The sequence below is a fragment of the Oryzias latipes genome, chromosome 10 (genome assembly GCF_053564925.1).
Source record: "Oryzias latipes strain Hd-rR chromosome 10, Olatipes_Hd-rR_3.1".
Taxonomy (NCBI): domain Eukaryota; kingdom Metazoa; phylum Chordata; class Actinopteri; order Beloniformes; family Adrianichthyidae; genus Oryzias; species Oryzias latipes.
Genome location: NC_136246.1, coordinates 25,284,363 through 25,304,248, shown reverse-complemented (window position 1 = coordinate 25,304,248; position 19,886 = coordinate 25,284,363). Strand labels below are relative to the sequence as shown.

Below are 19,886 nucleotides of genomic sequence, written 5' to 3'. Positions count from 1 at the left end.
AATTTATCCTAGGTGTGTGCCAATTTTGGTGAGTTTTCGAGTATGTGGCGGGGGTCAAATTTGAGCTCAAAGACGCAGTAAGAAAGAAGAAACGTAATAATAATAATAAAAATGAAACAAAGCAGAAACAATATAGAAGTTTTTGCGGTTAGGATTTCCTATGTATTTCAATGCGGCCTGTCTTTTACTATAGGCTGGGCAGGTCTTTTTGGCTTTAAACCCTTCTTTTGAGGGCTTTTTGGGGCTTTTTCGTGTTATTGTCGTCATTTTTGCGATTACAAATTTGACGTTTTTGCGTTGGTGTTGTGCGTGTGTGTGTGTATTTTTGTTGTGTTACACAATTGTCGTGTCGTTTTGTGCTTTGGGCGACTTTTGACCCCATTTTTTGGCGTTTTGACGCGTTTTTTTTGACGTTTTGGACTTTTTGAGTGTTCGACCCTCGTACCAGTTACAATATGGTCCTTGCACTCTGTGAGCGCTGCGGGCCATAATAACCTTCCCAATTGGGTAGACATGTTACATTATCTATTATTCAACAAGTATTCTGACTGCTGATCCTTTAAAATCTTAATTCAAGCAATGTCCCACTTTGGCATGACAGAAACAAATGAGCTATCACATCCAATTGGCTGATTTGTTTCTCTTCTATTATTGCAAATAAGTCTGTAAAATTGAAAATAAGAATAAATGACTTGTCAAGATGGATACTGTTTGTGGTGACGAGGCAGAGAGAGGTTGCGGTAATTAATGTGCGGCTGTTTGAGTGGTTATGTACGATTGGCAGCAGCAACAGCATTTGCAATTGGGGAAAACCTGACACTGGGGGAGGCAAATGGGGAAGAGGGGCCGTAAATGATCCTCCAAGGTCATTCATAAGGAGAGATGAATGTTATCCCTTTATACTATGTCTGATCTCTGTGTGGGCACTTTAATATGTATGCAGCAATGTGCACTTTTTCACTGAGAAAAAAATGAATTAAAAAAAGAACACTCCACCAGGGTGCTTGAGACAAATAAACCAACACAAAAAGGCTTTGGAAAGGGGAGTGCTTCAGCTTTTGTGTGCGGTCTCATAGAGCACATCTCCCCAGAAACGGCGGCACAGTTAGTGAAAGGCACCCTGCAACAAATGGTGTGAGGTCATCACACTTAGCCCTGGCCCATGCTTTGGGTCAATGTCCCAATAACTGCCGGTGATAAAGGGGTTTCTATGGTAACCAATGGGTTTTGCAGCAAATCAGAAAGGAGAAAAGAGTCCTCTGGGGGTGCATGTCTTGCAGCAGCCAGAACCCTGGTGATTTATTTGTCTGAGCTCCTATGCCATACTAAATCATTAGGACAGTCATAAGAGATAAACAGCATACAGGGCAGAGTTAGAGCTCTAAATAGGCTTTAAGCCATGTGAAACCCTGAGGTTTTCAAGAGTTACCTTTCTACCATGCTAGAGTGACTTTACCAGGACTTTCAAGGGTTAACAAAGTACATATATAAGTATATACAGCACCAGATCAATATGAATTGCAATGCAATCTTTGTTTTATGTCTTCATTACCAGTGTAAAGTGAATATTTAGAGGAAGAGCTCTAAAATAAGAGCCATAACTGTACTATCAAATGGAAAAAAATTTAAGATGGCACACATTGCTTGCAATCAGCAGCAATGGAGGACATCTTTTACATCCACAAGATCTATGGGGACCTTTGAAAGAACCGCATAAGAATGCTTTTTGTTGTTCTTGTTTCAGTACAATCAGACATGGCATGGTGTGGCCAAAATAATAGTTGTATTTTGGCTGCAATGGCCACACCAGTCTTGTAAAGTGCTTTATTGATGAAGATTGGATTGGAGTGTTCTCCCTCCTCCTTCACACAGAGGTCTATATTGGATTTCACGCTGGCTGCTCATTCACCAGACACTGCAGTGCATTCCTAACCAAAGGCCTGAAGGCAATACAGCTGCTTTATTTGTTTATAATGTTTAGGCTTCCCGCAAATAGCTTGCACTGCAGTCATGAAAAGTGTGCATAGTTACATTTATGAAATCGACTGGGCTCATTTTGACATAAGTGCTGCAGCTCAATTCATTTGGATTGGGCTAAAAGTACAACAGAGTTGTCTAAGTGGGAGGAGGAGAGGCAAGAGGAAGTATGTATGGAGAAAAACAGCCAAAGGAAGGATAAATTGAGAGGGTCAGTGTAACTGTCGCTGTGATCTAAAAAGGATAACTGGTGCTGATATACTTCTGTAAAGCTTCCAAAGAAAGACACTCAGATCTCTTAGCCTTTTAAAATATGATTGATGGGTAAACTATAGATATCTTCACATTGCTCTTTCAAAGCTGCCCTCTAGAAACTGCACAGTTCTCTGATGTGTTTCCCTCTGGCTGCAACAGCACTCATAAATCTATAAAAAGCCAACTGCCAACTTTCACAACTTCAGGTCCATTAAGAGATATGACAACATCCGAGACAAATTCCCAAGGAACACTTGCTGCAATGAAACTCTAATTTACTGAACTGATGACAGATGATGACACAGGGGGTGACAAGGCAGGAGAAATGAAGTTAGCGGTGTTGCAGTAGGTTTTCTCCAAGATGACACACGAATGACATCTGATAGTGAACTGGTGTGAGTCATGTCACGTCTTGTGTGCACCACCGTCTCGATTCATCACTGCCCGAGTGCGCGTGTGGGCGTGCATGTGTGCGATTCTTCCCGTCTTCTTCACTAGCCTCCTCCTTGTTCTCTGCCAGCTGCTCAGCTTCTCACTCCATTTGCTCCAGACTTCATTCACATCTGCCCACAAAATTCATCCATGGCTCACATGCGCAGACAAATGCTATCTGCAGGCTTGGAGATAGCCGATGGCAGTTGTCCAAAAGAAAGCGCAGCACTCATCGCTCTTTATCACACGTCATGGGCTTGTAACACAAACAGACGGATCAAAAGGGGCCGGCAGCAACGAGGTTGCAAAATAACAATCACGAAGAAAGAAAAGTCCTTAATTACTTTTATTTATTTATTTATTTTTTACAGAGAACGTGCAGATCTTGTTTGTCTTTGTGAGAAATGAAACAATGTTCTTGCAAACTTTGAGCGATGTATATGTGGTTGTAGCAAATAAAAAATCTGAAGCGTCCCAAAGGTTCCTGTGAAGTGAAGGATGAAAGCCGGAGAGCGGGAGAGTGGGTAAAAAGCTGGAGTGAGGGGTTTGATGCAGTCTCCAGAGTGAGAGGAAGCAAGCGATAGAAAAAGAAAATGCAGAGGGAAAGTGTCCTGAAAAAAAATAATAGCTTATTGATGCAACCGTTTCCCCTTAACCTCAAACGGCAAACTACAGAGTGAAGATGGTCAGAAACAGGGAATGTAAAAAAAAAGAAAAAAAGAAAAAAAAGAAACCTGTTTCTCTTCTCTCCCTCTCTTTACTTTAGGCTCTTTGAGCAGGAGCATCTCTTAGAAAAATGACAGTCCTTACACAGGAATTTGGCTCTGTAATTAACCTGCTCATTTGCTAATTTGACTGTAATCAAGCCTCTCATCTTTCCCAGCGGGGTGCCAGAACTCTTTGAGGAGATGAGGCGGTAGCAGGGAGCTCTGTGATGAGTTGCATGGAGTGCTTCCTCTCCTTCGCTTCACCTTCCCCAAAACGACATGTTTACAAGAGTGAGCAAACGAGTGCAGGTAAAGATGCATGGTAGAGGCTGACACATATTGTGCAGAGTTGAAGGAAAATGTGCAAACGGGATTGAGAACATCCTTGGGCTGCTCATATCTGCTTAAGCTCTGCTGTGAGCCTCGAACAGACACACATGCAAAGATTTTAAGAGAAAAACACTGGCATAGGTATTCTCCATTCATAACAATTCAAATCAAACAATCCAGCTGACATTTGCATCTGTCACAACCCAGCATGTGTTCTTTTGTTCTCCCTGAGCGATTAAAATCCAATATATCTCTTCTGATCCACTCTTCATAACACTCTTTTATTCTTGCTTTTTCACCGAGTCTGTCTTTCTCACATACAAGCATGGCAGCAGAAAGGGACTCTATCGGTTGCCGGTGGCAACAGAGGCAAGGGGATAATGGCGATGGACTGGTTATTGGTTTTGATGCAAAGTTCACAGTTAACAATTATGAGAGCATCAAAGGGACGGAACCACTGGGATAGCATTTGCGTACCACCTACTAATCCATTACAGGGACTAATTGAGCTGTTCTTCAAATTCAGCTCTTGAGCGGGACAAAGCTGAAATCCGGTTTGGACTGGACTGGAGCTTTTCTGACCCCGCCCACTGAGAATTTGGCCAACGCATGACCTCTGGTCAATTAGCTTCAAGGAATTTATAATTGCATCCACTGAATTTAGATGCATAAATCAGTGCCAGAAAGATGCTTTTTGATTCAAACTAGATACTGATGATGAGCACTGTATCTAGGCTGTAATTATTTCTAAATCCTTTGAGACTGGAATTTTAATTTTATAGTCAAGAAAATACAATAGCAATATTTTGAGTGAGTGTGCCAGGTTTTAATCTAACTGGATCAAACTAATTTAGCTGAACAATATAATCAGCATACACATAGAGTATAATGTACATATAACAAAGATCAACAAATGTCCTAAATAAATGATATCGGCTAAACTTTTTTTTTCTTAGGTACTTATCATAACTTTGCTTTTGTTTTTATGTCCATGCTTTCTCAGTGGGTTTCCATCCCATCTTGCCTATTTTCTTCTTTCTTTTATCCTCTTTTTGTCTTTGGTTCCTTTTTTTGCCTCCTCATCTCAGACTTTCCAGATGTCAGCGCAGCGGGTGCTGTGATTGGTGGGGATCAGCTCGTCTCAGTCCAGTTGGATGATCGGAGAGGTGTCCAGGAACAGGAGTAAGCTCTTAATGAGACTAGCACACTGACATAGTTGTAACACTCCAAAGAGATACCACACATGCATACACACGCACGGGTGAGATACAGCAGGAGTCACTGACACATTCATCAGGGGTCTGTAAAGTGTTGAGCTACTGTAAGGAACAGGGGAAAAGAAAATTCGAAAAAGGGCACAAAGAGCTCAGCCCAAGACGGTAAAGGCTGTACACACTGAGGTCTAATGGCTCACTGCATTTTGCTGTGTTGTGTGAAGCATCTCCATGCAGTTGCCATCTCGACACAAAATGAGACAGACACAAAAGGAGATTGGTTGGTTGGCATGACGACAGCGCAGACTCAAAGTCTAACAAGCCACTAGGTCCAATTATGAACGTATACTCAAATGTGCATGCAAGCGCTCACCCACACATGCAAGTGCACAGGTTGGACATCAGTAACATCTCTCCAGATGCCACAAAGGTGAGCACAAGGTGTCTCACCAAATATAACTCTTTTCCAATCTCTTTCCGCCACTCCCAGAGAAATCCCTACATTCCCATCTTGCCTCACACCTAGCCTCTATGTACTGTCCTAGTTCAAAAGTGACCCCCTCTGAGGGCCTTTTCATACCCTTGACCTGTTAAAATCTTTTCCCAACAGAAAAACAAAACAAAAAACTTTCCCAGTAAAAAGTTTGCTAAATTGTTAAGTTGATACATGGGATTAAAGGGAAAAAAATTAACAAAGTTGAGCTTCTTTCACTTTGACTTAGATCTATACGCTCAGATTTCTCCAGCAGCCTTTTCTCTGGGGATTTTTTTTACTGTTCTTTATGCGAGCTTCACACTTTACAGAAGCAGAACTCATCTGCTATGCAAAAAAGCTAAGCCGCATCAGGGCCACATAAAAAAATATTTCCCTGATGAAGCCAGATCTAAAAGAGCTGCATGTTGCACCACTGAAGAAGTAAATAAAAGTTAACAGATTTCCATCTAGGGAACACTTATCTTTTATTATTTTTTTTCTGTTTTGCACTGTTGCAGGTATTTCTAAATAGGAGTTTTGCATACCCTGAGATGAAGCTTTCTCGACAGCAATGAGAAAAAAAAATAAAAAAAACAGAAAAAAAGGGCAGTGTGCACTTATATGTGTGCAAAAAAGCTAGAGAAACAATTTTGAGCCTTTACGTTTCATCCCTCCACCTCCAACCCTTCCAGGCTTTGCCTGAGGGGACTGAAGAGGGAAGACAGAAGTCACTCACGCACTCCTACTCTGGGGGGGATTATGATTATTTTTAGATAAGTGCCCCCTGGCTGTGCTGGAAAGCAGACGTACCTATGGCTAATGCATAAGACTAACATGCAAACGGAAGCCAAGCCAAATAGTACTCGGTGGTGCTATAAATAAACAGCACTGTATATGCAGTGTATAAGTTATTATTACTGTGCATGATAAGCTTTTTTTTTTTACATTGGAAGAATTGATCACTGCAGACAAAAAAATCAAATGTAGGTAGTGTTGTATTCTCCATTTTAAAATTCAACACTTGAAGTCTTGTGACCTCCTCCCCCCTTAGGCTAACCACAGTTGCCGCAGCAGCAGTGTCACCACCTGACCTTTCCCCTCTTCTGTCAACTCCACAGATAGATAGATCCCATCTAGGTTTCAGATCCTCTAAAATATTCATCAGCACACACACACAAAAACTTTTAATACACAAGAAACAATACCCTGCTCCTCTGTTGCCGCTCTTTACCACTTTGCTCCCTCTTTTCTTCCCTCCTCTCACTCAGTGCTCCTCATGAATAATGAAGACCTATACAATCCAGTGGCTCAGATTGTCCCTGCAGTCGGATACAGCTCTCCTGTATTGATCAAATAAGAGTCCTTAAATAATTAACCAAGCCTTTGTCATGCAAATGAGTGGCCACAGCAGTCTGTGTGTGTGTGTCCATGTGCTTTGAGGCTGCTTGTCCAAAACAACACGGGCAACTGGAGGTTCATGTTGAGGTTCATGTTTAGCCCGAGTTACACCTTTCAGTTATTTGATTCTCTCTTGGTCATGAGCGTGCGGCCACATACAGGTCCAGGAAGACAGCTTCCAAGTGTGTCACGTGCTGAAGGTTCTTCCTGTGTATTTTCGTTTATTTCCTTTTAAAAGAACCTCAAATGTTGCTCAGTTTTTGGTAAGGGAGATGATAGAATCTATGAAAAAAACAAAGATAAAGGAACAAGGGCAAGCACAACAGAATGCCTATCTGCATTTCAACCGAGGCTTTGGTTTACAGCACATCTGAGCGAAGAGATGAGGTAACTTTCACTGATTCTGCATCTCATTCATCTCTGCCCTTGAAGACTTGATGCACACTGACAGTTGGAAGAAGTACCAGGTTTCTGCCTTGTTCTTTCAAGGACGCTCCTTTGTGATGCAAAGGTGTTTTATTTCACAACAAACTGTTTTTCCCTGTCCGGATCCATTTCCATTAATATCAAACAAAACAAAAAATAATAATCTAAATTTTCTTTCTATATTAAATTGACCTTTTGCTATTATTATTATCTGCTTAGATTTTGCACAGAGTGGACTTTTTTCAATGGTTGTCTTTTGATTGGTGAGTTGATCAAAAATATTTAAGCTTCATGGATTTGAGTTAACTTCTTGGTTTTCTAAGGTGGTCTTTTCTTTTTATTATTTTATGCATGACCCTCAAAGCATTTTCATTTTCTGTCTTTTTACGTATATTCCCATTGTTTTAAACATTGGATATATAATAACAAAGAAATGTTCAACTTTGACCTCTGTCTACTGGAGTTATTTTTTCATTTCCATGGCAACTGGCACCATGCACTCTTTTCTTCACATTGATCCTTTGCTTTGTAATTAAGCCAAATTGGAATCACCGCAGTAAATTATCTTTTTTTCTGAGTTTTTTTTTTTTGTCTCACAGACTCATGTTTTTTGTTGTTCCTCCATTTTTTCATGATAACTTTGGACGATAAACACAGTTATGGTCCTGCTGTGACTGATTTACACTGAATGGTGTCAAAAGCTTATTTTCCAGCAAATTAGATGTTAATTTTAGCCTGCATAACAGAGCGGTAATGTTCTTGGTTTATGCAAATTTAGTGTGAATGTATAGAGGTTTATAAGCATGGTTTTGCTCACATGTTACCATACGTGTGTTTAAATGTGTGCTTTTAGTGCATATTTTTGACAATATTATAGGAAAGTTAGCGCAATATGTGTATTTGCTGAACTTATTTTTTTGTAATGAGAGAACATGTTGCTGAAGATTTGTATATTATAGCTTCAATGTGCACATTATAATACAAAAGATGGAGGAAACATCCATCCTTTAGCTTTTCATGCATCCTGTGGCTTTTTTTTCCCCTTTTTTTTTCCCTTTCTTTGGTGTAGAGAAAATAGAAAGAGGAGATCAGCAGCATTAATTGTACAAAAACTAAGGGGCCAAAAGAGGAAGAGCCGAGATTGCCACTGGGCAGGAGATGGGAAAGGAGAGGCATTATCAAAGAAAGAGGTGGGGTGTGTTCATTTCTTTCCTTTTTATTTTAGCCTGAAATGTGCATGGCTTTCTTTAGCTGGCCCTCATTCCGAATTTACAGCCTCCAAATGAGTTATTTAGCTTGACAGCATTGGTAAATAATATTAAATTGGACTGGAAAGTGGCAGTTGACATTTGCTTAGGATTTTGTCAATGAACACTGTCACCTTTGGATACCCCATGTTAAACAGCCGTAGACCTTGATTTAATTACTGCTCTATACCCTCATCAATTCACTGTCACTCACCACATCAACACAAATGTCAGACAGACGGGAAAGCAGGATTAAACCAAATGTGTGTGTGTGGGGGTGTGGGTGTGTGTGTGTGTGTGTGTGTGGGGGGGGGGTTACAGACAAATAAAGGAAATTAATGTGCAAAGCATTTATTTCTATAAAAACACAAATGGGTGGGAAGTTTTTACAGTAATTACAAAATAAAGAAACTTAACGCAGACTATGTATCGGTGTGTGGGAAAAGGATGCAACAATATAAATTAACTCATTCTTTTTTTAATACTCACTATGTCCTATGCATGATCAGGGGACCTGCTAGAACCTAACCCAGCTACATTAGTGTGAAGGCTCAGGGACATATAGCCCTGGTTTAAATTGGTTCGTTTTGCTGTGTAGAGTATGCAAGTTTTAAAAAATGTGGGGTGAAATGTTATATAGTAATCATATTCCAAATAACAAACAGTCAACATTCAAAATAAAAGCAAAAGTACAATTGTAAATTGAACTTTTCATAACTTCTTTTACAGGCCCAGTATTTTTTTCAATCAACCAAAAGTGCAATATGTATAGTTAAATACTGAACTTTTTGCCAGTTTTGTGACTGAAAGAGGGACTAAGGCACAACAGCTCCCTCTTTGTTTGCAGCTCATGCATCCCTACAGAGAGCCAAAGTGTTCATTCCCCTCAGCTATTCTTAACATACTGAATTGTTGGCTTTCGTACACAAACAGACACACATACATAATCACAAAGACAGAAGTCAGGCCTCCCCAGGGGGGGTCAGGCAAACTTTCCCTGAGTACTGCGACATTTCCTCAGGACAGGAAAAGTAAATGAATTAGAGAAGTTCACACTCAAACACACAGACTATGGGGTTTTACTGTAAAGCTTTTCTGTCAGCCCTGCAGGCTGTGAGATCACACAGCTCAAACAAATAGGTTGCCCCAGGGGGTGGCTTCTTCTATTACGTACCAACCAGCAACAAATTATCGTACAATAAAAACAACAAAGGCACTTATACTGAAAACATTTTTATAAACACCAATTAAAATGATTGTAGTTGAAATCAAAACCAATTGTGCAACTTGTGACCCATGTCCGTCTGTTTAATTTTATTTTTAACTCATTTTTTTTACATCAAATCCAAAAGTCAATGTTTTTTCCTTTTTTTTTGCATGTTTTAGCTTTCTTTTGCTATATTTGTAGCAACTTAGACACAATGAAAGCCTGACAACATGTTTTTTGATCCTCTATTAATATATTTTAAAAGCGTTCCCAGTGGTCTTTTAATTATGATTATGCTGTTTTAGCCAAAATCAAAAAAACAATTGTTTTCTAGGATATAGTTTTTGCAGTGCGGCCGGAGTTCATTAGAAATTCGCCTCAGAGTTGTAGACTGGTGGCGTGGTGTCCCATACTTATCATCTCTTTGTCTATGCCTTCTCCTGCTAGCTTACAAGCCCATCATCATTAACGGTGAAACAAAAATGGCAGCAATATCGAAGCAATCCAGTCATACATTTTTGAGCCAGATTCCAGCTCAGACAAGGAAAACAAAGACGCACATGGCTTATTTGTCTGCACGTGGAATGGAGCGGGGCAGGGAGCTTGTGGTGCTTCCCACTTTAGATGAATGAAACTGAAATTCACCTGCTTCAAATACCAAAAAGTTCAAAGCCAACAAAGCATATTTATCATTCAGTTCATTTACTGCAGCTAAAAAGAGCAGTGTGGGTGTTTGTAATAACCATGTGGTATATAATAAGCAGACAAGAAGTTAGGAGAAAGAACAATTAAGACAAAGAGAAATCAGAGGGGAAATACAGGAACAAAAGTCTGACAAATGAACCCGTTGAGTGACAGAATTTGACAGAGGAAAAGATGAAGAAAGATGGAGATGCAAAGGAGAAGAGGCACTGAGTGAGTGAGGGAGAGGGAGAGACAGGTTGACTGTGACTTTGCTGTGACAACCTTTTCAGTACTCAGCATGCTCCCAAATGGATAGCTGAAATGTCAGCAACAGTAAGCATGAGAATAGGTTATGCACAGAGAGACATTTCTGTACTGCGCAGGCAATACTGCTGACAAACCTAAAGCATACATCATTACAAACCACCAGCTCTGTGGAAAAACAGTTGATAATTTCAGTGCAAGGAAATTTGATTTCAATTTCAGTTTGATTCGTTTTTTTCTTTTCTTTTGCCTTTTCCACCCTCGTATATTTCAGGAAAATACTAAAACAAGGGTATTTGCGTGGACATGTTTGTAAGTGTTTTGTGCATCTTACGCAGGCCCAGATAAGAGCTAACGCCAATATGAGGTAGGGGGGCAAGTCTGGGGGTGCTGAGAGTATGGGGTGTCGTGTTTCTCTGAGCCTCTAAAATGCATAGAAAACCATGCTATCATCATATCAGTTCATCTTCTCTATTTAAATTTATGTTGAACACTCTTTCCGCTACACTACCCTCTGCATTTGCCGGGCTTGGGAAAGGGGCTGGCAGGACAGTGGTTTGTGCTCCGTAAAGACTATCTTTTCTTCCATGTCTGCTTCTTCATTTGACCATCTATCTGTCCATCTTTCCTTAGTTTTAGTTTTTTTTTCATTTATTTATTTATTTATCACGGGGGAAGGTAATTTTATAATTTTCTGGTTAATTGTGGATTTTTGCAGGCCATCAAATTTTTTTGGGGGGTGGGGGGCAATTACAGCATTATGGGGCATTTAGGCCCCCTTGCCGATGCCTATATCTGGTCTCGGTACGACAAAGTTAAGAAGTACCCCACCTGCTTGAGCTCCTTCTAATGATTACTGATGAACTTGCTCAGTAAAAGAGAAAAAACAATTAAGACCCTGCCAGTACAGAGTCCACACAACTAATGAGCAGGAGCGTGCCTGGGCCTGCTTGTCTTACTGCTGACTTGTGTGTAAAAGCTAATGGAAACAACACTTGCTTTAATCTCACCTGAATCCTGAAGGCGTAAGGTAGCTGTCACTGTCAATGTCTTTACAGACCTTAAGCTTATGAGGCTAAGGCAACAGCAGATGGCCTGCAGGACATGAGGACTCCTCGACTGTGCAGCTCGCTGCAGTCGAGGTCGGTGGTGTGTGAGAGCAACTTTGCACATCTGCTGTTTACACGAGGCCAACATGACCCTTCCCCTTTCCTGCAGGACTTCGAAAAACCCAATAAAGTCCTTAGAGTCTCTTAGTGCCTCCTGCCATGTTTTAGATATTGTTCGTACTACCTAGTTTCTTATCCCTAAAGTTTTTTCTTATATCCACATTTGCTCAGATATCCTTTTGGTACTTCTATTTTCTCTCAATGTTCTACAAATTTTAGCTGAGGAATCGTTACTTTACCACCTAACCACTTGCTGCTTAACCTTTGCCACCTCCAGCTGTTCCCCTTTATCTTCTTTTGTCCTCAATCTGACTTTCTCAATGCCAACCCAACAGTGGCAATGAATGTAGGCGCGTTTGCAACAAAAAGAGCTAAAGACTGAGAAGAGCAAACATAAAAACAATTATCATCCTACAAAGAGCTGCATCTTAGAAACATTAGCGCTTCCTCCGTCTCGAGCTCCTAGCAAACACTTCACATAGACAACACAGCAGAATTAACAGAACTGATCTGAGGGATTCATCCCCCCTCTCCCATCAATCTTTCCCCTCAATACACACAAAGACACAACAGCGAAATCCTCAGCAGGATTTGTGAGCATCATTCTGCCTTTCTTTCTGTCTGCTCATTCCCTCTTTCTGAACACCCCCATCTCATCTGGGAGAGGATTTATGTGGGGGCGCACCTCATCCCTTCAACACAACACAATCTCAATTGGACTGAGTACAGCCTTATTCCCAACCAGACATCCATTAAACCGAGGTATTACTGTAATACAACTATCGGACAACTCTATCTCTTTCCATCTCTCTCTGTCTTTCCCATTCAGGCTGAACATTAACAAGAGTGATGTCATTAACATGGATCCTGCTGTAGTGTGCAGACATTTCATTTCTATATTTATATATCAGATTAAAACACCTTACTGCAGAACTCACATAAATAGAAGTAGACAATTTTAATCATTATAGGGTTTAAATCTCGCTTAGGTTTTGAATTCAACTAAGCTGCGTTTAATACCGTCTGTAGCCACTCTTGACTGAAACAGGGATTTTTACCCCCCTCACACTCACACACCACTCCTCAGTATTTCTCTTCCTCCCCAAAACACTATCCAATCTAATTACCAACTTGGTACCGCTTGACTCAGCACGGACTCTGCCAACCTGTGTGAACCATGTCTCTTCCACATCATCTTCTTCCCCTTTCTTTTTCACTCACCTCATCTTCCTCTTCCTCTTCAGTCTCACAATATGATGCCATTGCCTAGTACAGTCACACATCCCTTTTTTCCCTTTGCTATAATTTTTTTTGTGTACATGTTTATCTGCTATGGAGTTAGTGGCAGGTGGGGGTTCTGGATGGTTAAAGAGATGATTTATATGAGCACGATGACAGAGGAATTCCCTGATCTCTGCTCAAATTGCACTTTCTCAAATGAGCTCTTTGCAGTCAACCGCAGTACAGCAATGAAGACTCTCACCGCCAAGATGCACGCATGCAGACATGTAAACATCCAATGCAAATTGAGCATTATAAATGTACAATTTACATCTTCAAAGCCATTATGTACCTAAGGTTTTGCCAACGATTTTGTGTCTTTTCATCTAATAGCCCAAGATCCAATTTTTATTCCACCCAAGGTTGATTGATTTGGCATTTTTAGCCATCACATGATGGCACTCCAGTTTAAAAAAAAGCCTTCCCATCTCAAATTTTCATTAGTTAGCCATATTCAGTACAATAAAGTCTGCAGTCATTTCCTCAGCTTTATTGAAATCTAAATGAAAAAAGCTGTTACATGATATTTGGCACAAATTGTAAATGAAAAAGTTAACATTTTGTTAGATTTTCATTTAGTTTTCAAGATCCCCAAAAAGCCTTATATCACAATTCTGCATGAGGTCTAATTTTGTCATGGTTTATTCAAACTTTGACTATTTTTTCTTCCTAATTCACTGCTTTGGACTTTACCTGTGAGCCACCTCTCACGTTCTCTGTTCAGCCTGAAGCTTTTAAGTTACAGTTTTCTTAACATCTGAATGCATTTGCTTTGAGTTTAATAATAATAAAAAAAAAAAAACATGCTTGTTGTAATTTTTAGTCCTAAACTGATTGCAGCAGAGAGTGTTTGCCTGACTTACTTTAATTCACTATGTCCAGAATGTTCTTCAATATTTTGACCAATGAACTAGGACTGGCTCCAACAATTCTACATCAAAAGGATGGGAATTCTGGATCTCTATGGTCTGAAACATTTACGTGTTTTAAAATGAAAATAATTTTACTGTTTAAGTAGGAAAACAGAAATTTTTTTTTTTCCATATAGCAAAGATTTGACCAAAATCTTGTTTGGATGTTCTATGACACACTGGCGACCTGTCCAGGATGTCCCCTGCCTTTGCCCATAAGTGGCTAGGATAGGCTCCGGCAGCCATGCGACCCCGAAAGGGACGAAACGGACTTAGAAGATGAATTAATAAATTAAGGTTTTTCCTTTTCTTAAAAAATTAATAAAATGAAAATGCTTAAATAGAGTTGGAAAATAAAACCAAATGTCACAGAATCAAACTCAAACTTATTCCTAAAAAAGGAATGATTTCTGCTTCATTTTTACTTTACAACTCTGTCATTGAAAGACGCACTTCAATGAAAACAGCGTTTTTAACACCACAAACATTTGGTATTTTTCTCTTAATGGAGGGCATATGTAAAGAAAATAAACTTAAAATGCATTTCTTTATTTAAATTGCTGTGAATCAGGAGCAGACGAAAATAAATGCCATTTAAAAATGCTGATGTAGGAGCTCCCTGTGTAGGACAAGCTCCCTGTGCCACATCCTTACAACTAGATCTATAGTAACGTCTTTATTTCCCTCGTCTGAGCTGGTATCTGGCTAAAAACTGTACGGCTGGATAGCTCTGACATTCCTCGCCATTAATATAAGGTTGAGGGTGTGAGTGGCTGTAAGTTTGCAGGAGAGTGTAAACAAAAGGATGATGGTAAATGGTAGGCAGGCTTAAGGCCCGTACACACCGGGACGAATATTCGCCAGCCGTTATTCGCCAGCGTTTTTCAACACGTTTTTTGTGTTCACACCCAGGCGATTTTCGCTGACGATGAGCCGAGCGAACATGCAATTTCATTCCCTGACATTAGATGGCGCTTAATGTAAAACAGAAATACCCCTGTACACAAGGTGGCGGTGCGCAACTTTACACTTCTTAAAGTCACTTTTCACTCAGAAGAAGAGAGCAAGTATTTACGCGCTTGTCAGAATCAAACAAAGAAAACATGAATATTTCCAGCACCAGTAGCTCTAGCTCCAGTTCCAGCGATGAAGAAATTATTGTTCTGTTGAATGATGAAAGACGCCGGAAAAGACATCGATTTTGGGTACATCCCATAGTTACGAGAAGAGAAGAATGTGGGGAGTTTTATCGACTGGTACAAGAGCTGAAAATGTATCATGAGCGTTTTCGGGGATATTTTAGAATGTCCGTCAGTGAGTGCCTCTTCTTCATCTTATTTCTTCGCGGCAGTGTAGACGCTACTTGAGGTATATCTTCTTTGCCGTGACGTATGTGTGCTCAGCAAGACAGTTTTGTGTTTGAGCACCCCCAAGTTGTGTTTTACTGTAACTTCAGAAGCTCCAGACACGTGTGCAAAAGCGCCATTCTCAATGGTCGTATAGTTTTTGACGCGGCGCATCAAATCAATAAAACGAACCCGAGGCGTTTTTTAAAAAATTACGCTTTTACACGTGGCGTCTTTTGCGTCGGTGTGCACACTCACATTGGTGCCTTTTGTTTAGTCACGAGGCGTTAAACGTCGGCGAATATCGCGCGCGACATTCGTCCCGGTGTGTACGGGCCTTTACTCTGCACCAACACACCCACGACTCAAGAGGAGACTTACTGATGAACTACTGCCACCCTGCAGAGACTATGTCCTAGAAAACGACAGGTTTTCTTGGTTTGGCTAAAAACAGCATGATCATTATGAAAAAACAAAACAAACAAAAAAAACAGCAATATATGGAAACACTTTTAAAATAGATCAAAAATGATCTGAGTGGGACGTTAAGCTGAATTTCCAACATGCTTCATTGATTTGCACAGAAATTAAGGAAAAAACCCAACCTAAGCTGCTTTTTCCAACCAGTAATACTCATGAGTTTGTAATTTATTAGTGAAATGTACCTTTTAACTGCAATTTACCACACATGTGTGTGTTAACTCACAATCACACATCAGCATGAGTAACAGTGCTTTGATCACTCCGTACGTATTGCAGCTCTTCATTTTATGTTATATTCCATTGTTCTGCAATTTTCCTCTATAGGGAGATTAGGATAAAACATTGTTTAATGTTTTTTTTAATCATCTAACAAAAGACTGATCTTTGAGGAATATCACCTTCATAAAATGGCTATGGCTGTGACACAGAATGATGATTTACCATCAAGTGCATCACTTATCCTTTAGATAGAATAGAATTCAAAGGTTAGTTTACAAGAGTCCATATTTTTTTTTTCCAATAGTCTGTGTCTGATGGAACAGATATAAAAGCTGGGAATGCCTCATACTAGTTGCTTTGAATGATTTCCTTTTTGTGAGCCTTTCAAATTAAGACACATTAGAAGAACCTTTTTATTTTACTAGTTAACCGCCTGTTTACCTCATTCTTTTTTTATCTTTGTCTCCGGAAAACAAGAGGGAAGGGCCTAAAACAATATAAGATCAACCTAAAGATTTTTAAACAAACCCAGCTGATGTATTTATTTTTCATTATTATTGGTTGCATTACTCTGACCACATGGGGTTAAAAGAAAAGCCTCTCTCAAGGTTATGCTTTCCCATCATTTCCCCTGATTCCTCTGCATCTTCTTGAAAGTAATTGTTTCGTGCTTTGGCTGCGTGAGTTATTAGCTGGATCCTCCGGCAGGAGTGTGGGCTAAGTGGAATGGTGTCATGAGGCTGGCTGGCCTGGTGTGTGGGAGGATGACTGGGAGTTAAGTAACAAGAGCCAAAGTGAATGCAGATCTTTATTTATTTATTTATTTGTTTTCTGCTGTTTGCGAATTGTTTGTTTGCTAGACCACAGTCCTGGTACATTGCCTGTCCGTCCTGGGAGTGGACATCCCTGAGGTTTCTTCTTTTTTTCCCCTGTAATCAGGTTATTCTTTTTATTTTTTTTAGGAGTTTTTCCTTACTGAGAAGGAATATCAGGGATATCTAAGGGCAGGGATGCCCAGTTTATGTAATTAGCTATTGTATTTAATAACTGATTTTATGTTTTGTACATTTAAAGGAAGCCTGTTGAAACAACCCTGTTATAATATTGGGCAATATAAATAAAAACTCAATTTTCTTCTGAAACTTTACAGATCTCTCTAATTTTCTTTTAAGGAAAGGCTAGCTGTTGAAAGTTCGACCAACCATACGTGTCTCGGGACGGTAAAGGTACGATGGTGGTTAAAAGTGACAGCAGCTGCAAATTTGGAAAAAGGAAAAAAAAACAACAAACAAACACAAGAGGCACACTGCTTTTACATTTAGCCAAAGGCATTGGGAAAAGCAGTAGGGGATTATAAAATGTACATTAAATGGATGGAGTTAGAACCAAACAAATGATGATGTGCCATTAGTTAGTTTAATTGGGCGAAAACATAATCCTTTGGAGAAACTCAGGTGTTCTGAAGGTTGGCTTTTACATTAGTCATTTCATTAAACTATTAAATTATTACTAAGCTAATTCCTGTGAGGGCACAGCGAGGATTTCTCTCACACACACACACCTACACACACGCACACACTCACACAAAACAGTTTGAGCAAACAAATAAAACAAAAAGATTGTTCGAGTTTTAATGCGTCTGGACTCAAACATCAGTCATGTTTTTTTTATTTTAACAGAACTCTTTACAAAAACAGTAAGAGAGGGCTTAAGTTTTTGGCTTTTGTTTCCCTAGACAGAACATTAAAGGAGCTGCATGCATTCCATTGCTTCATCTTTGATGGCCATGAAAAAAAAAACAAGTCTGAGAGTTGACAAAGCTTATTAACCTTCAACAGTGGAAGAAAGTTCTTGTTTATGTCCGCAGTTTATCTGAATGTTTTAGTTGCTTTATGTTCAGCTTTAACCATCAACAATCAGAGAAGTTTTTATATAATTATAGCAGTTATTCTGCACAATAAAGAGATCTGTAATGAGAGAAGTGGGGGGGGGGGGGCAGCAGCGGAAACAATGACTCCTATTTTATAGGAGAAAAACAGAGGGTTTAGTTAGTTAGTGAGTTATTGAGAATTGAGGAAAATGTTATTGTCCAGATTATATTGGTTTATCATCTATAAATGTGTTTTCTTTCTCAACATTTTGCAGACCAATCAGTTAGTTAAACCTTCATTCCCAACAAACCTGCTGTATTTTTTTTTTTTTCTAAAAATATGTGATGTTTAAGAGAGCATCACTAGGTAAAGATACTGCTGCTGGATGCTGGGATAGCTTATTTGACCTTAACCACAGAATATACCTTAATTCAGGAGTAAAGGGTATTTAGAGGTGTGAAATAGCTCTATGTTTTCATAGAAGCTGCTGGAGATTGTAAAGAAATAAGCTTTGTCAGAGCATCGGCACAGCCCTTTTCTTTTGAGCTTTGCTTTTTCTGTGAATAAAACCATGCGCAATATATTTTTAGCTAGGTAAAAATGTGCAAATGTTTGTCAATTACTGAAATCTGATCATTAGGTACTACAAAAAAGTTGTTTAGGTCTTTTGTTTTTAACTTGAAACCCCACCCACTATTCTTTTGATTCAGTATGATGGGGGAAAAAAAACAATCATTTAGCTTTTTTTTACCAAAAAGATACTAATGAAGGTAAATGACAAATGAAAGCTTTCTCAAAAAGTGAGGGGTTAGAAAGTTCTTTAAGCACAACAAAATGAAAAGATTCTTAAAAAATGTAACTGAAAATGTTATTTTCTTTTGTTACAGTTGAAGCAGGATTTTTACACTGGACTATACCACCTGTAATTTTACTCAAGTACCTAACACAGAGACCCTCAGATGCTTTCCTGAGGTTTTTTTTTGGTTCTTTTATGCTTGTCTGTTGCTACTTCACTCACACAGAAGGGTTCCCTATTAAAAGCTAAAAAAAAATAAAAAAAGCTGCTTTTGTCCTACCACTGTATACTTGAGCTGATGTTAGTGAAGTTGTCAGCCGTGGATGACTGGAAGCCACCAAGGCCTTGGTCAGCTGACATTATCCTTCCTCTTAAATGCGACCAGCCCTGCAGCCTCGTCTGCCTGCCTGCGCTTGTGTGTCTCTGCTTTGTCCTTGTCCAAGTGTAGTTCGAGAAAAGCACTGCCTTCTGGTCGCAGGTACACATAAAAAAGGAGGGAGGCAGAGAGGGGGTGGGGGGGTGGGGGAAGAGACACAAAGAGAGGGTGAAAAAGAAGGTAGTAATCTGAGTGGATCTGATCACTGATCCTCTTTGGCTTTCCAAGTGTGTGCTGGGGCTTGCACCACGCTTGAGCTCTGGGATAAGATGGGGAATCGAATAAGAGTGGAGAAAAAACAATATTTGGACAGGAGTCAAAATCACCACCAACAACAGAAGGAATGACGATAAATGTGAAATAACGATTTAAGTTATTCATCTGTAGGTCGTGCAATGACTGAGGCAGGAGGCACATCTGGCACAGAATTACAACCACGTGAAGCTGACTGAGATATATTGGGTCAATGAACATTCAAATTTTGCCGCAGCTGTAATGCCTGGCTGTAGTCAAAGCAGACATGAGCCCTCGATTCAGTAGTACAGGGATCAGACTGAAACCCAGAAAAGAGTCCAGATGGGTCAGCAGCGCAGAGCCAAAGCCGTCCTTAACCTGCCGGATCAAGAAATCAGCTTCACTGCTAAGGCAGAGATCACAGATGCACCGTTTGTTGAATCCGCATGCTAACATACTTGGGAATAGACCTCTATTTGATCGGACCACCACAAAAATTCAACATGACTGAAAGGTCATAAAAAGCAGCTCACAGGTTTTCCCACAGTGACGGTCGTAAAATAGCCATCACCTCACTTTACACA

The 19,886-nt window shown here is 39.8% G+C and overlaps 1 protein-coding gene and 1 long non-coding RNA gene across 13 annotated transcripts in view; one reads left to right on the top strand and one right to left on the bottom strand.

The window, feature by feature from the left end:
• The window catches only part of LOC110015706 (uncharacterized), a 117,893-nt gene that overhangs the window by 61,553 nt on the left and 36,454 nt on the right, over positions 1-19,886 (top strand). The gene's annotated exons all lie outside the window — the stretch shown is intronic.
• Positions 1-19,886, bottom strand: part of tenm2a (teneurin transmembrane protein 2a) — a 232,788-nt gene that overhangs the window by 193,148 nt on the left and 19,754 nt on the right. For 7 of the 12 annotated variants that reach the window (XM_020706715.3, XM_020706718.3, XM_020706717.3 and 4 more), the window contains exon 2: positions 18,973-19,160. The exons of 2 other annotated variants lie outside the window; for them this stretch is intronic. The gene's annotated coding sequence lies outside the window, so the exon portion shown is untranslated. Of the gene's footprint in view, positions 1-18,972; positions 19,161-19,886 lie in introns of those variants that run through there. 3 more of the 12 variants (XM_078953681.1, XM_078953683.1, XM_078953684.1) reach the window with 1 other exon arrangement.